Raw genomic sequence first — 9,410 nt, 5'->3', positions numbered from 1 at the left:
ACACACACATCATGATAAAAATGTGATGATAAACCTTCAGAGATTCTATATTAAGTTCAGTGCTCAAAAGAAAGTAAAGGTTTGCATTAAGAAAATGACATGAACTAAAAATTCCTAGCACTAAAAGCAGGGGTGGTTATATTGTAAAAATGGCCAGAAATTCTTCTCGTTTCTTCACTCATTTCCTTGCAATGTGATGTTACAAAGCTTCCCTTCAAGGAATAGATAGCATATACAGAGCATGACTGTATATGGCTTATCAAGGAGGAACACTGAACATTTTAAAAAAGACATAAGAAACTAATGGAAGGAATAGAAATAAAATATCAATAAAATGAGAGACAGAATGAAAAATAGAAGAGACAAATGGAAAACAAGTAGCAAGGCTGTAGACTTAAACATATTATCAGAATAATTATATTAAATGTAAATGTAATGTGTTCCAATTGAAAGTCAGAGACTGTCAGATTATATGAGAATTCAAGACACAAGTTAAAGAGACACTTTAAAGATATGTGTAAATTGAACATAAAAGGACAGAAAGTAGTATACCAAGAAAATGGCGTAGTGTAGCTATGCTAAGTTTAGAAAGAGTAGACTTAAAGACAAAAAGTTTTACAAGAGATCAAAGGGACATTTATGAATCAAAAGAAGACCAATTCATTAGGAAGACATAATCATAAATAAATATGCATCTAATTACAGAGCTTCAAAATTCATGAAGCAAAAACTGACAGAACAAATGGAAAAAAATAATGGGTGGGTTGAACACCACTTTCTCAATGATTATCAGAATAAGTAGACAAAAATTAGTTTAGATACAGAACATCTGAGCACACTATCAACCAACTTGAGCTAACTTATATTTATATAAGATTGTACCAGATAACTGGAATAAACATTCTTTTCAGGTGCATTTGGAAATTTCATCACAGTTGGCATATACTAGATCATAAAAGAATTCTCAATACATTTCCAAAGATCTGTATATTAGAGTGTATTGTATGCCCATTAAAGAGTTAAATAGGAAATCAGTAACTGAAAAGCCAATGCACAGATTGACAGAAAATCTTTGCAAGTGATGAAACAAACAAGGGCCTAATCTCCAAAATATACAAACAACACATAAAACTCGACAACCAAGAAACAACACAGTCGGAAAATGGGCAAAAGACCTAAATAGACATTCTAAAGAAGACATAGAGTTAGCCAATAGGCACATGAAAAAATGCTCAATGTCACTAATTAATAGAGGAGTGCAAATCAAAACTATAAAGGGTTACCACTTCACACCCCCTGATTAACGAGTTAACAAATAGCAAATGCTGGAGAGGGTGTGGAGAAAAGGGAACCCTTCTTCACTGTTGGTGAGAATATAAATTTGTAAAACCACTATGGAAAACAGTAAGGAGGTACCTCAGAAAACTAAATATAGAACTACCATGTAATCTAGCAATCTCACTCCTAGGCATGTATCTGGACAAAACTATAATTCAAAACAATACACGCACCCTCCCATGTTCTTGCAGCACTATTTACAATAGCCAAGACATGGAAACAACCTAAATGTCCATTGACAGGTAGCTGGATTAAGAAGATTGGTACATATATACAATGGAATACTGTTCAGCCATAAAAATGACAAAATAATGCCGATTACAGCAACATGGATGCAACTAGAGATTCTCATACTAAGTGAAATAAGTCAGAAAGAGAAAGACAAATACCATATTATGTCACTTATATGTGGAATCAAAAATATGGCACAAATGATCCTGTCTACAAAACAGAAACAGATCATGGACATGGAGAGCAGACTTGTGGTTGTTGGGGGAGCTAGGAGGGAGTGAGATGGACAGGGAGTTTGGGGTTGGTAGATGCAAACTTTAACATTTGAAATGGATAAGCAGTGGGGTCCTACTGTACAGCACAGGGAACTATGCACTATTTTTTGTTTTAGAACATGATGGAAGACAGTATAAAAAAAAGAATGCACATATTTGTATGACTGGGTCACTTTGCTGTACAGCAGAAATTTAAGGAACATTGTAAATCAACTATACTTTAAAAATAGCCAATAAAAAAATCAATAAACTAAAATATTTAGAAAAAGTCCAAACATTTGGACATTAAATAACCCATGGCTCAAAGATGAAATTATAAGAGAATAAGAAATATTTTTAGTTTAATGATAATAAAAATACAGCATGTAAAATTTTTGAGATACAGTAAAGGCAATGCTTAGAGGGAAATTTATAGCTTTAAAAGTCTGTGTAGAAGGAAGGTTTAAAAAAGTTCATGTGTCCACTTTAAGAGATACAGATAAAAATGTAAATTAAACCTAAAATAACTAGAAGAAAATAAACAGTAGACTCAGTGTAGAAGTATATGATTTAGAAACAGAAAAATTAACAAAACTCAAAATTCATTCCTTGAAAGATAAATAAAATCAATAAGCCAACAGGACAAATCAAGAAATAGATAAATATAAATTACCAACATTAAAAATAAAAGAAATACTATTTATGGCTTACTTTTTTTTTTTCCCTATGACCACACCTGTGGCATATGGAAGTTCCTGGGCCAGGAACCAAATCCAATTTTAATAGGAAAATAAAAGAATATTAGAAACAAATTATGCCAATACATTTGGCAATTAGCTGAAATTGATAAGTTTTTTGAAAATCACAAACTTCCAAAAGATATTCAAGAAGAAATGGAGGAGTTCCTACCATGGCTCAGCAGTAACAAACCCAACTAGTATCCATGAGGATTCAGGTTTGATCCCTGGCTTGGCTCAGCTGGTTAATGATCTGGCATTGCTGTGAGCTGTGGTTGCAGACATGGCTTGGATCCAGAGTTGCTGTGGCTGTGGCATATGCTGGCAGCTGTACCTCCAATTTGACTACTAGCCTGGGAACTTCCATATGCTGCAAGTGTGGCCCTAAAAAAAAAGTGGAGAATTGGAAGAGCCATGTGACTATTAAGTACATTGAATTTATATTAATAATAAAAAAGGTTTTCACAAAGAAAATTCAAGGCATAGATAGTTTCATTGGTAAATTCTATCATCCACAAAGATATCAATCATAGAGGATTTCTTCCCAAGTTATTTTATATCAGCATAATTCTGATACCAATATCTGACAAAGATTTTATAAGACAAGAGTTCAGAGACTGAATGTGGCCCCCCTCCCTCCTTCTCAAATTCATATGGAAATCTTACTGCCCCAATGTGACGGTATTAGGAGGTGGGGCCTTCGGGAAATGACTAGGATTAGATGAAGTCGTGAGGGTGGAACCCTCAGGAGAGGCCTCAGGAGAGGGATCAGAATTTGCTTAATGTCTGCTTTCCTCCACGTGAGGATACAGTGAGAAGTTGGCAGTCTATAACCTGGAAGAGGGATCTCACCAGAACTCTGGCATCTTGATCTTGAACTTCCAGCCTCCAGAGCTGTAAGAAATAAATTTCTGCTGTTTACAAGCCACTAGTCTATGGTCTATGATAGCAGCCTGAATCGAATTGGACAGAGACAAGTATTCCTCATGAATATTGATTAAAAAATCTTCAACAAAGTATTGACAAGTTGAATCTACTAATACGTATAAAAGGATATATCCTACATTACGGCTAAATTGAGTTTACTTAAGAAATACAAACTTGTTTAAATATTGGAAATAACACATTAAGCCTATTAACTGAACAAAAAAACATTATATGATCATCTCAGCAAATACAGAAAAAGATTTTGGTAAAATTCAAAACTCATTCAAAATGAAAACATTCAGCATGGTGAGAAGGAGGAGAAGGAAACTTTTTCAACGTGATTATATCATTTAATGGTGAAAGACTGATGTTTGCCCTCTTAGATTATGAGTAAGGTAAAAATGTCACTGTCATCCCTTCTAGTCATTATTCTACTGGAATAATAGCTACTACAATAAGGCAAATTCTAAAAGAATTAAAAGGTGTACAACTGGAAATGAATAAAAAATCTGTTTCTATTTGCAATTGATATGATTGTCTATATAGAAAATCCTAACAAATCTTCTAAAAAAAAAACCCTTAAAAATATTAAGTCAAGTTAACAAAGTCACAGAATGCAAGATCAATACAAAAACTCAATTCTATTTATATGTACTAGCAATATACATTTGAAAAATGAAATAAGGAGTTCCCATCGTGGCTGGGTGGTAACGAACCTGACTAGGATCCATGAGGATGCAGGTTCAATCCCTGGCTTCACTAAGTGGATTAAGGATCTGGCATTGCCATAAGCTGTGGTGTAGGTCGCAGATGTGGCTTGGATCCCACATTGCTGTGGCTGTGGTGTAGGCTGGCAGCTACAGCTCCGATTTGACCCCTAGCCTGGGAACTTCCATGTGATATGGGTGTAGCCCTAAAAAGCAAGAAAAAAAAAAGAAAATAATTCCTTTTACAATATACCAAAAAAGATAAAATACTTAGGTTTAACAGAAGGTGTGCAAGACAGCTACACTGAAAACTTAAAGTTTTTCATAGGATAAGTTAGTGAAGGTCTATATAAATAGAGATATACCATATTCATGGATTGGGAGACTTAGTATTGTTAAGAAGTTCATTTTCCCCTATTTTATAGATTCACTGAAGTGCCAATTGACATGCCGGCAAACCCCCTACACTGTTAAAAAGGAATTGACAAACTTATTTTAAAATTTATATGAAAATGCAAAGGACCTAGAAGAGCCAAAACAATTTTGATACAGAACAAATATGGAGGGAGGACTTACATTATATTACTTCAGTATTTATGAAAAAGGTATAGAATTCAACTTAATATGATCTTGGCATAAAGGTAGACATGTAGATCAGTTATACAGTATAGAGAATCCAGAACAGATTTTCCATGTATGGTCAGCTTTTTTAAAGCATAGGAGCCAGTTCTTTCCAGTGGAGGAAAAACAGTCTCTTCAAAAGTGATACTGGAACAAATAGGTATATATGTAAAAATAGATACCTACCTCAACACTAATCTCAAACAGTACACTAAAATTACTTTGAAACATATCATGGACCTAAATAAATAGGCTAAAACTATGAAACTTCTAGAGAAAGATGTAAGATAAAATTTTTGCTACTTTGGGATGGGAAAAGACTCATTAGAGAGAGAAGACACAGAAGAGTATTCACCATAAAAAATGATAAATTAGCTTTCATCAAAGTTATAACTGCCTGCTTTCCAAAAGATGTCATTAAGAAAATCAAAAGGTGGGAGTTCCAACTGTTATGCAGTGGCTTAATGATCTGACTTGTCTCTATGGAGGTGCTGATTTGATCCATGGCCTGGTGCAGTGGGTTAAGGATCTAGTATTGTTGCAGGTATGGTGTAAGTCATACCTCCAGCTTGGATTTGATCCCTGGCCTGGGAACTTCCATATGCCACAAATGCAGCCAAAAAAGACTAAAAAAAAAAAAAAAAAAAAAAAAGAAAGAAAGAAAAAAAGAAAGAGAGAGAGAGAAAAAAGAAAATGAATAAAAGAAAAAGGCAAACTACAAAATAGAAGAAAATATTGACAGTATATGTACCTAACGAAGGACTTAATGCCAGAATATATAAATATTCTTACAATGCAATAATAACAAAACAGTTCAAGAAAAAATGGGCAAAAGAACTGAATAGATACTTGATAAAAGAAGATATATGAATGATCAATGAGCATGTGAAAAGATGCTCAGCATAATTAGTCATCAAACCCAATGAGACAGTTGGACTCAATTGGGAATAAAATAAAACAATCATTTTACAAATATACAAGCTATTAACATTATAAAGTTTAAGCCAAATCCAAATTAAACCCACTGTGAAGTACTACTTCTTATCCACTAGAAGGGAAAAAACTAAAAAGTCCCATGATACTCTTGGCAGGGATATGGAGCAACTGGAACTTTTACAAATTAGATCCACTTAGGAAAACAGTTTTGTAGCATCTTATACATTAAACATGCACTTAACGTATCTAATAATTCCACTCTTAGGTTGTTATCCCCAAGAAATGATAACCAAAATCCATATTAATGCACAAGGCCTATACATAAATGTTTATAGTAGCTTTAGTAATAATAGCTAATTATTGGAAACCATTGAAATGTACATCATAGATGGAGAAACTGTGCTATATTCATGCAGTAGGATACTATTTGTTAATAAAGAAAAATGAATTATTGATACCTACAGTAATATAGATGAATCTCAAAATCACATTATGTGAAAGAAGAAATGGGCTGACACATGTGACTCAGACTCAAGGGTGACCATCACTCTGCCCAGAGCCTTGAACCTGTCCTGGGTCTGATGTGAGAGTAACCTCAAATCAGTGTGTCAGCACTATTTTGGTAAACCAATCTCATGTTTTCCTATGAAACAAAAACTGCACTGGTCAGTGGGAATGATTTGACTCATAGGCTGCTGCCATAGAAGTGGGATCTGATCCAGAGAGTCCCATAGGTGTGGATTCAGGAGTTCCTCAGGGCATCTGGTGAGCCCACATATAGGCTAGATGGTTGGAGAATGTCCAAAATAGGAGAAACAGGGATATGGGCCCTGGTCCAAGCTTGAGGTTCTCTACCAGGATGGAATTGCTTGCCATGGCCAGTCCTAGGCATCTAAGGAGAACTTAGAAAAATTTGAAGAAAGCCCTCTAAAGTGCAGGTGATCCTGAGGTGTAACTTGGGGGTATACCCTGGCAGTACCCAGATTGCTTGTCTGAGTTTAAGGGCAATACTGATAAGGGGAAATGTTTGAGAAATTCAGGGATGCCCTTCCTTGACTGACCAGGATGTTCAGTGGAAGATACTGTCGTCAAACTACTATCAGTGTCATCAAATTAGTATCAGTTCCAAGAGATTTGGAACTAACAGAGGCTAGTTGGTGGCATTTAACCAACAGGTGAAAATGTGTACATAATTGCCAAAACGAGGAGAAATTTGGAGTTATAATCTTGATTCATTAGGAACTATTATGCAGCTAATAGACCATGTATTCCCAGAGGAACACTATATGTGAAACCTACTAGGTGGTTACTTGACTTGTATAACCAGAAAAGATTGCGAGTTAATGAGAAGTCTAATGGCAGTTTTAGTGGAAAATGATAATCCTTCACTCAGCTTCCAGATATAAAGAAATTCTCAGACCCAGAGTCTGTCTTCTGAAGGGGATACTATATCATTTTGAGAAAGACACTTGCAAGTTTTACCACAAGAGTACATGATAAATACTTCTTCAATGTTTCACCAAGGGACCAGTGGCTAGTTCCACCTCTTTCATTACAAGAAAGTATAGAAATATATACCATCCCCCCCAAAAAAAAAATCCCCTATAGAGCAGAGGCTCAGAGGGTTAAGAACCTGACTAGTATCCATGAGGATGGAGGTTCAATCCCTGGGCTCACTCAGTGGGTTAAAGATTGGCATCACTGTGAGCTGTGGTGTAGGTCACAGATATGGCTTGGATATGATGTTGCTGTGGCTGTAGTGTAGGCTGATGGCTGCAGCTCTGATTCAACCCCTAACCTAGGAACTTCCATATCATGCAGGTGTGGTCCTAAAAAGAAAAAAAAAAGTAAAGAGCAAGTATACAAATGCTAACTGTTGACTCACAGCCCATACTTCTTAAGCCAATGTTGAAGCACTTTAATTTACTTCCTTTTTGGGGGGGCAAAGTCTAAAGTCCTCTGGGAACACATGGTCTATTAACTGCGTGACAATTCCTTCCGAGTCAAGACTATAACTCCAAATTTCTCATTATTTTGGTAATTATGTACACCTTTTTCTCTGTTGGTTAAATGCCACCATTGAACAGCCTGGTCAGTCAAGGAAGGCACCTCTGAATTTCTCAAAAGGGAATATAAGACAAAAGACCCTGAACAGCCAAAGCAATCCTGAGAAGGAAAAACAGCTGGAGCAATCAGGCTCCCTGACTTGAGACTATACTACAAAGCTATAGTCATCAAAACAGTATGGTACTGACACAAAACCAGAAATATAGATCAATGGAATAGGAAAGAAAGCTCAGAAATAAACCCGCACACTTCTGGTCAATTAATCTATGACAAAGGAATTAAGAATATACAGTGGAGAAAAGACAGCCTCTTCAATAACTGGTGCTGGGAAAACTGGACAGCTATATGTAAAAGAACGAAAATAGAACATTTGCTAACAACATACACAAAAATAAACTCAAAATGGATTAAAGACCTAAATGTAAGCCTGGATACTATAAAAATACAGAAAACACAGGTAGAACACTCTCTGATATAAATTGCAGCAATCTCTTTTTTGGATCCACCTCCTAGAGTAAGGAAAATAAATACAGAGAGGAGAGGACAAGATGGCGGAGGAGTAGGGGGACACGCTCGCCCTCTCCCACAAACACAACAAAAAAAAGCACAACTACAGAATAAATGACTCGCACAGAACAGCAACCAATCGCTGGCAGAAGAACCTAAACTCCAATAATGGCAAGAACTTCGTGACATTACGGGGCAGAACGGGAGAAAAGAGGAGAGTGAGAGAAGGTGAATCCGAGTGGGACGGGCGCTCCCGAAAGGGAACTGCAGAAGAGAAAGGGATCCCGCACCCTGGAAAGTCACCTACACGGGGAAAGATCAAACGAACCGGAGGAATCTCCAGATGCAGAGAAGAGTGTAGCAGTAAGTTGGAGTACGGAAAAGCCAATCAAGAACTGAACGGACCATCTGAACTACGGGCACAGTCACCAAAAATTGAGACGCCTGGGTGGGGGCTGAGCACCGAGACCTCGGCTCCGAGGGTTGGTCGCCGAGAAAGGGCCGGGGGACGCCTGGGTGGGGGCTGGGCACCGAGACCTAGGCTCCAGAGGATAGTCCCGGGGATGGGGGGGCGGGGCAGAGCAGAAACTGCTTGGGAGGTCTAGAAACCATTTGACGGGGCAGAGACTGCCTGGGAGACTAGAAAACAAAGCTGTCGCAGAGGAAGGGAGCAATACTCTAGGGGTGGGGAAGTGGAAAGCCGCATCAGAGGGAACCTGGGAAAAGAGCCTGGTCTGCGCCCGTGCTGGGGAGGGGAGAGAAGAAGGGGTGGGTCCCCATAGAATACCCCCCATGCCACAGCAAGCTTACAGGCCCGTTAGCCAGCTGAAAGCTGTGCTTCCCAGTGCATCCCCTCCCCCCACCCCCGCCACCCCCTACGCTCTCGCGAACCTGGGGCTGCCTGCCATCCAGGAGGGCTGGCCTCAACAATTGCCTGAAGCCTACCACCGCAGGGGCTGTCCCTGCACAGGCCTGCTTGCCCTTTGGAGGGGCTACACTTCCGCAGAGTAGCACCAAACACCACCAGCCCCTGAGAAAAGGCCTGCAGCCCAGAAAAGCTAGAACAAGCCTAGCCAGGCAGTGAA

Source organism: Phacochoerus africanus, chromosome 6 (assembly GCF_016906955.1).
Source record: "Phacochoerus africanus isolate WHEZ1 chromosome 6, ROS_Pafr_v1, whole genome shotgun sequence".
In the NCBI taxonomy this organism is placed as follows: domain Eukaryota; kingdom Metazoa; phylum Chordata; class Mammalia; order Artiodactyla; family Suidae; genus Phacochoerus; species Phacochoerus africanus.
The sequence above is the reverse complement of the archived record's forward strand: the minus strand, read 5'-3'. Positions refer to the sequence as shown.